Source organism: Erinaceus europaeus, chromosome 3 (genome assembly GCF_950295315.1).
Source record: "Erinaceus europaeus chromosome 3, mEriEur2.1, whole genome shotgun sequence".
Taxonomy (NCBI): domain Eukaryota; kingdom Metazoa; phylum Chordata; class Mammalia; order Eulipotyphla; family Erinaceidae; genus Erinaceus; species Erinaceus europaeus.
In genome coordinates this window covers 3,476,648-3,485,520 of record NC_080164.1, presented here as the reverse complement: position 1 = coordinate 3,485,520, position 8,873 = coordinate 3,476,648, and the positions used below count along the sequence as shown (strand labels likewise).

Below are 8,873 nucleotides of genomic sequence, written 5' to 3'. Positions count from 1 at the left end.
TAATATTCAACATTTCTATCCTGATACAATCTTTATAGTAAGGCATTTTTCTCTTGTCTACCGAGCAGAAACTAAAAAATCAGTTGATATTTAAACTTATTTCCTTCTACATTGGAAAACTAGTCAGATGCTATTCAAGATTTTAGAGCTTATTTATGCTGGTGCCATTTGCTTAGAATTGAGTGGAGATCAAGAAAAAAAATACTCATTATCTCCTTTTTCGTAAGAGATCCAGAGATAGAGGCCAGAGCACTGCTCAGTTATGTCTTATGATGGTACTGGGTCTTGAACCTGGCATCTCATGGACCTTAAGTAGTTTAGTCTGGTACACTAGCCCCTGTGCTGTCTTTGCCAGCACTATTTTTAAAATCATATTGTAAAATGGTCAGTAGATCATCCACCTTAGACAGGTTTTGTAGAGTCAAGATCCAAGTCTCTGTGTTCACACCTCTATTTGTTAGGTATTTTTCCTCTGTTCTTTGAATACAGGCAACGGTGTTTGAACTCATCTTTCAACTCAGTGCTTGTTTTTAGACTGATAAGAACAGATACTACCCTTGATCTTAGCCAAAAGGCTGAGAAGTGATCAGTGCTTGTTTTTGTTTGTTAGTTTGTTTTCCATCTAAGATTTCCATCATATCAGCTCTAGACACCTTTTCAAATGGACCTTAAGACCTTGTTTGGAGGTTCTAGCAGGGGAGTGCAACTACTCATACATCCTCGACCAAAGACCAGTCCAAAGACCAGGGAAGGCCATCCTCTTCGACTGAGCGCACAGCTTCCGAAGGGATACACGTGGAGTGGAGAGGGAGGAAGGGGACACCCGCCTAGTCAGCCAGATCAGCGGAATCAACCCTGGCGATCCATGGGGTGACAGATGTCTCAGCCAGATCACCCTCACATCCATAGACACCTTTTCAAAACTGTATCTGATATTTCATTACTGTGTGGAAGACCTATTAATATTTGCCGTTTCTAGCCTGATACCATCTTCATAGTAAGGCACTTGTCTCTAGTCTAAGCTCTTTGTTCTCCTCACTTATGCCTTCCCTGTTCCATACAGAGCTTTGTATTACTTTCTGAAAACGCCAAAGCTTTTGCTCCCGTTTGAAACCAAGGAACTATCTCTCTACTCTCCTGACACCTTGAGTCACTTGGCTGCAGGTGCTGAGGAGATAAACTTGCAGAGTTTTTCTAAAATAATAGGGCGGTTAGTCAAGATGCCAGATTTACCTACTCTCTCCATATACAACACAATCTAGAACACATTTTATAGATGCATGTGTTTGTGGATATGTAATATATATACTGAGATACGGAACTACTGGATCAGCTTTTTTTTTTTATTTATAGAAATAAAACAATGACAAAAACCATAGGACAAGAAGGGTACAACTCTACACAATTCCCACCACCAAAACTCCATATCACATCCCCTTCCCTGATAGCTTTCCTATTTTTTATCCTTCTGGGAGTATGGACCCAAGGTCATTGTGAGATGCAAAGGCGAGAGGTCTGGCTTCTGTAATTGCTTCCCCGCTGAACATGGGCATTGACAAGTTGATCCATACTCCTAGCCTGTCTCTCTCTTTCCCTAGTGGGGCAGGGCTCTAAAGAAGCAGGGGTCTATGACACATTGATGGGGTCATCTGCCCAGGGAGATCTGGTTAGCATCATTGTAGCATCTGGAACCTGGTGACTGAAAACAGAGTTAACATATAGAGCCAAATAAATTGTTAAAGGCTGGAATAGTTCAGATGAAGACTTGGGGGAGGGGATCACCATTTTGTAGATCGTTAGTAGGCCTATCTTAGTTATATTACAAAGGGCCCATGAATATATATATATATATATTTTTTTTTCTTTTTCTTTTTTTCCTGAGCCTAACATCTGGTATGCAGGTGGATCCAAGTTATTGTCTGGGAAGATGATGTCATGGCTGAAAAAGGACCAAAAAGTTGGATCAGGGAAAAGAATAGCTCCCAAATATGGGAAAGGTGTATACATATTGTTTACTGTAAACCCCATTGATTTGATGTGATCTGGGGGCCCATGTTCAGCTTAGGAGCCTGTGTGACCTCTGCATTCCAGTATATCTGAGCTCACATTCTGTGGCCATGAGTAGGAACATTCCAAACTGCCTAAACTTCAGAACCTATCCTCCCTAGGTAGAACATAGAGTACTTTGTCCCCTTCAGCCTCCCTTCAGAGAATAGAACATTCTCCACCTTTGTTGATCCAAGCTGAGGGCAAGGTCCTATGAGGGCCCACAAAGGGGTCTATTGAGTTGTCCTTGATAGAGATGACTGGTAACAATGGAGAGAGGAATTTTTTGAAGTATAGATCCATCATGTCTGTTTGGGAATCTCAGGACTCCCTGAATAGGGCCCCAGCTGATGGAATGGCCTGACAGTGACTAGAATCATCCTTAAAGTATGCCAGTTTCTTGTCCTTATGCAGCTTTTGCAGTCCTGCTTTGATAAGGTTAGCTTTGGAGTGAGTGAGGGAGTATAAGGAATTAAATGAGGAGGGTATCTAAGTCTAAGTAGAAATTACTTCATTAGGTACTTGATAGTGTCTTTTAGGTCTTTCTACTTGCTTGCTGCATATACTGACTCACTGCAGACTATTGTGCACTTTTGCTTTCAGGTATATATTTTGCCCTCATTTATGGATACATGTGAACATATGATGTATCTCATGGGACCTGGTCTATTTCTAGGTTTTGAGACTTTGTTAGAAAGTAGCCACCTGAAATGGAATTAGAGAACCCTATGAAAGGAAAAGTCTCACTAGAGTAATGAAGTTGAAGGATTGACATTCCCCACCTAAGTCTCTGGACACAGTCTGAAGTGAAGCATGCTGAGGTGGTACTTGTTGCACTGATTAGGTTGGGATCAGCAAATGTGATATCCTTTGCTATGAATTGAGAGAAGCATGCAGGAAAAGCACCCTAGAGGTTCCAGGACCTGGGGAAATATAGGTTCTATAGAGGAAGTGGGGACTTCCTGCTACCTTAGGGTTTAAGAAAGCAATAGCTAATTATTGCTATAATCAAATTATTTGACAGTTGCATTAACTTTGAAGATCTCTTTGTTAGGATTTGTTGTATCATACACAATGTCACCATGATTTATGTACTTTGGCATTATTTGTGTGTAGCTGTGTCTTACAGAGTAATGCCACTGGTTGCTTAAAAAGTTTTCGACATTTAATCAGTTTTCCCCCTCTCATATTAATTAAATAGTGAGTTGTATTAGTACAAATTAATAGAAGTGTACATGAACACCATTCCCACCACCAAAAGACATGTCCCATCCCACCCTCTCCCTTCCCCACTCCAGTGAAGCCAAACATCCACCCTCACCGTCCACCCAGAGATTTTTACTTTGGTGCCCTACTCCAAATTCAGTCAAATCCTGCTTTGAATTTCCCTTTCTGCTCTTCTTTCTCAACTTCTGTTGATGAGTGGGATCATCCCATACTTGTCTTTGTCTTTCTGACTTAGCTCGCTTAACATAATTCCTTCTAGTTCCTTCCAAGATGGGTCAGAGAAGGTGGGTTCATAGTTCTTCATAGCTGTTCTTAATAGCCGCATCAGGGAGGCTGTGTTATCAGGATCACCTGCCACTGGGTTACATTAGGGAATCACTCTTTCCCTTGTGCCACCTTGAATCAGTGGGTACTACTCTATCAGCGTAGCACTCACCAACTGAGGTGCTGTTCCGAGTGACAGCCAACTTTTTTTTTTTTTTTAAATATTTATTTTATTTATTTATTCCCTTTTGTTGCCCTTGTTGTTCTATTGTTGTAGTTATTGTTGTCGTTGTTGGATAGGACAGAGAGAAATGGAGAGAGGAGGGGAAGACAGAGAGGAGGAGAGAAAGATAGACACCTGCAGACCTGCTTCACCGCCTGTGAAGTGACTCCCCTGCAGGCGGGGAGCCGGGGTTCGAACCCGGATCCTTATGCTGGTCCTTGTGCTTTGCGCCACCTGCGCTTAACCTGCTGCGCTACAGCCCGACTCCCCAACTTTTTTTTTTTTTTTGCCTCCAGTATTATTGTTGCCAGGAACACAAATCAACCTCTCTTGGTGGCCATTTTTCATTATTTTATTGGCTAGGACAGAGAGAAATTAAGAAAGAAAGGGGTGGGATTTGGGCGGTGGCGCAGCGGGTTATGCGCAAGTGGCACAAAGCGCAAGGACTGGCGTAAGGATCCTGGTTCAAGCCCCAGGCTCCCCACCTGCAGGGGAGTCGTTTCACAAATGGTGAAGCAGGTCTGCAGGTGTCTGTCTTTCTCTCCCCCTCTCTGTCTTCCCCTCCTCTCTCTGTTTCTCTCTGTCCTATCTAACAATGATGACATCAATAACAACAACAATAAAACAACAAGGGCAACAAAAGGGAATAAATAAATAAAATACAAAAAATGTAAAAAAAAAAAAAGAAAGAAATAAGAGATAGAGAGGGAGAGATACAGAGAGAGAGACCTGCAGACCTGCTTCACCACTTGTGAAACATTCCCCCTGCATGTAGGGAGCTGGGGCTTGAATCCAGATATTTCCATGAGCCCTTGTGCTTTGTACTATGTGTGCTGAACCGGTGTGCCACTGCCTGACCCCCTGACACCCAATTTTTTCATCAGTTGAAGCTTCTGTGATGTGGAGCATTTAATCCAGTGACGTGTGAAGCCTATCACACTATTCACACATGTGCCAACACCTCACAAGGGCTTGAATTTAAAATGGGAGAACGTGTATGAGAACTCCTCAGCAAATGTTAAGTGGCTTGAGATTGAATAAATACATGACCGGGGGATAGCATAGTGCTATAAGCCGCAGACTTTCATGCCTAATGGATCATAGACCTCAGATTAAAGCAGTACTCTGGTAAAATAAACAAATAAATCATGGTCTCTAGTAATTGTATAAAGTTTTGGTGCATTGGTGCTGTGAGCGCTCTCTCTCCTACTCTCTCTCCTACTCTCTCTGTCTCTCTGTCTCTCTCTCCCTCCCTCCCTCCCTCCCCTCCTCTCTGGAAAAGTCATACCAGCAAAGCCTTAGTTATGACAAAGTAAGCAAATATTAATAAAAATTAATAATAAATGCTGTTGTGCATGCAACAGGTAACGCCTTGAACTAAGTTCACAGAATTAGAGTCAGGAAGGAAAAGAATTGACTTGTTTGGTGAATGAGAATATGCTTATCACGCAAAAGAAAGGTTAAGAGAAACAAATGCATTCAAACCGGCAAAGCATTTAGAAAGGGGGCCGTGTGGTGGCACACCTGGTTGAGTGCATATGTTATAGTGCACAAGGACCTGGATCTGAGCCCTTGGTCTCCACCTGTGGGGGGAAAGCTTTGCATGTGGTGAAGCAGCGCTGCAGGTGTCTCTCTGTATCTCTCCCTCTCTATCACCCTCTTCCCTCTTGATATCTTGCTGTCTCTACCCAATAAATAAATACAATTTTTTAAAAGTATTTAGAAAGTATTTTAAAAGTATTTAGACAGATAATACAAATTTTTAAAAGTATTTAGAAAGTCTCTTAGGTATTGAATTCTCTATCTTGTGTGTGTGTATGTGTGTGAGTGTGTGTGTGTGTGTGTGTGTGTGTGTGTGAGAGAGAGAGAGAGAGAGAGAGAGACTTTGGTTAATGGATAAGGACTTCAAAACCTTGGAGTTATTTACTTGATCCAGTCTTCCAGCTTTATAGAACACCTCAGCTAAGCAGATTGATGCAGGGAATGGAAAGGTGTTCTTAGTCAGAGCTCATAATTAATTCGCCTCTGAAGAAAGCTGCACTTTTGTCCTGGAAGCTGGATTATAAATCCTGGAGTGGGCGAGAGAGCAAAGTTTTTCCATGGAAACTGCATTTTTGGAAATATATATATATATATATATATATATATATATATATATATATGCAAAGTGAATCATGATAGTGATTATGATTTTTTTTTTTTTTGCAAGAGTGATGGCATAAGGGCTGTCGTTGACAGTGGTTACAATGAGGGGCAGAAAGAAAGGTTCGTGTTGAGTAGTCTGCTGAGTCGGCTTCATGGTTTTGCTAAAATCAGTGATTCCATCTCTCTGCAATTTGCTTTATTATGTGAAGACTGAGATTTCACTGTCAATATCTTATTTCATATAAGGTATCTGAGTCCATGCCATTACATGCTAGCTGTGTGATAAGTAGTGGGGGATGTGATTCAGAAAGCTGATTGCCAGGGTCCACGCACTTCAGTCTGAGAAGGTGAAATTTAAAGACAAGCAATCAGAAACAATCTACTAGCCTTTCCCTGCAAAGCACAGGTAGTTAAGATACAACAAATCAGTCAATCAGTTCTGCTTACATGTCTTCTCCATGAAGCCTCGCCCATAGCTGGAGCTTGTTAAAGGGCTTCTAATCCCCTTTGGCTTGGCAGTGAATTATAAAGGCCCAGCAGAATTTGCCAGCTTGCTAAGAGTGAGAATTGAGTTCTGGCACTCATTATAGTTGGGGTGTAGGGAGTGAGGGGAGTGGCCAGGAAAGCATGTTTCAATTTCTTTTTTTCCTGTCTAGAGTGATGGATAGAATTATAGAGTGAGGCTGAGGGCTGAGTGCACATATTACAAAGTGTCTCTCTCCCTCTCTATCTCCCTCTCTCTCTCGATTTCTGGCTGTCACTATGCAATAAATAAAGATAATAAAAAATTAAAAGAAAAGAAAGAAACTAGTTTTTTTTTTAAAAGAGTGGGACTGAATATGGATTTGTGTAACTTAGATTTTAATATGTCTCCTGCTGAGCACACCTGGGAGCTCCAGAACACTGAAACAGGTGTCTGTTCAGTGCTGGCTCCACCTCCTCCTTGTCCTCAGGCCCTGGTTTCCTCCATCCCTGGATGCAGATGCCTTCAGCTCTAGTCTCTGTTCCTGGTGAATGCAGAAAGCGGAGTTCCCGAGGAGGAGGCAGACTTATTGGGAAGACGCAAGGTACAGTGTTGCGGATATAAGACCATAGCTGCATGTAGACTGCAGGGACAACAGAATTTCTGATTTCCGCATCTGAAAGGGCAATACATAAGACACAGAACTGATATCCCCTCTAGATTTTTTTTTTTTTTGATCATTTGTGATTATGTCCTTTGGCCCTTTCATGGGACTTGCAGCAACATTTTTCATTGGATATATATATGACAGGCCTCCTAATTTTGCACAAACCCTCTCACTATTAAAAATGAGCAAACAAGCAAATAAGCAGACAGACTCTTCTCTTGTTGGATGTTCTAGTTGGGCTGGGAGTACAGGGGGTTATGTCTGGTAAAACAGGAACAGTGTTGTTCATTTATTTGTGCATGTATGTGTGCATGCTTTCATGTATTATATTATAACAGGACCTGACTACATGGCTGTCTCTTTCAGATGGATAGGTACATAGCTGATAGATGGATCGCAAGGTACTACCGCATGCCATGGGGGTAAGGGCTCTAGTCTGAGTTGCAGCATGGCAAGCTGGCATCTTCCCAGTTGAGCTCTCTGACTGAGCCAAGAGGCAGCACTCTGGCTTGGGCTCCAACTTAACCTGACACTAGCTCACCTGTTGCTGCCAGTGGCAAGTCACAGCTGCCACTGTCTTTGTCATTATGTTTACTCAAGCAGCCAGGGGTCTGTGGTGCAGTGAGTGTGACTCCTAGGCTCTTGACTCCTGGAGGTGGGTGGAGATGTACTCAGCTGCTCTTACAACCAGCTGTCAATCATTTCCCCTGCACTAAGGTCAAAGGCATGGGGAGAATAAAACTTGACAGCTATGTTGTGTATGATACAGCAAATCCTAACAAAGGGATTTTTCAAAGTTAACCCAATTGCCAAATAATATGATTATAGCAATAACTATGTAACGCCTTCTTAAACCATAAGAGAGCAGGAAGACCCCACTTTCTCTATAGAGCCTATATATTTTTTCTCACAGTCCTGGAACCTAGGGTGGGGCTCACTTTTCTGCATGCTTCTCTCAATTCATACCAAATGATATTGCATCCGCAGATCCCAACCTAATCAACACAACTAGTACCACCTCAGCATGCCTCACTTCAGACTGTGTCCAGAGACCTCAGGTATGGAATGTCAACACTTCAACCTCATTACTCAGGTGAGACCTTTACTTTCATAGGACTCTATAATTCCATTCCAAGTGGTTCACTTCCTAACAAAGTCCCAAAACCTAGATATAGACCAGGTCCCATTAGATAGAGTATATGTTCACATGTATCCATAAATGAGGGCAAAATATATACCTGAAAGCAAAGATGCACAAAAGTCTGCAGTGAATCAGTATCAAGTTCATAATGAAATAGTGTCTACTTAGACTTAGATACCCTCCTCACCTACTTCCTATTACACTTCCCTTACTCACTCCAAAGCTAACCTTATCAAAGCAAGGACTACAAAAGCTGAATAAGGACAAGAGACTCGAATCCTTAAAGATGATTCTTTAGTCACTATCAGGCCACCCCATCGGCTGAGGCCCTATTCGGGTAGTCCCGAGATTCCCAAACAGACAAGATAGGCCTAGACCTTGAATAAATTCCTCTCTCCACTGTTACCTGTCATCTCTATCTGGAACAACAAAGTAGGCCCTTTGTAGGCCCCCATAGGATCTTGCCCTCAACTTGGATCAACAACCTTAGAGAATGTTCCATCCTCCCTTCAGAGCATGGACAACATACTATACTACACCTGAAAACGGGTCAATATTGGGGCATCTTGGAATGTTCCTACTCATGACCACAGAATGTGAGCTCAGATCTACAGGGATGCAGAGGTCACATAGGCTCCTAAGCTGAATATGGGCCCCAGACCAAATCAAATCTATGGGGTTTACAGTCAACAATATT

The 8,873-nt window shown here is 42.2% G+C and overlaps 1 pseudogene; it reads right to left on the bottom strand.

The window, feature by feature from the left end:
- Positions 1-456: 456 nt before the first annotated feature.
- On the bottom strand, positions 457-587 carry LOC132537777 (U2 spliceosomal RNA; annotated as a pseudogene).
- Between the last annotated feature and the right edge of the window lie 8,286 nt (positions 588-8,873).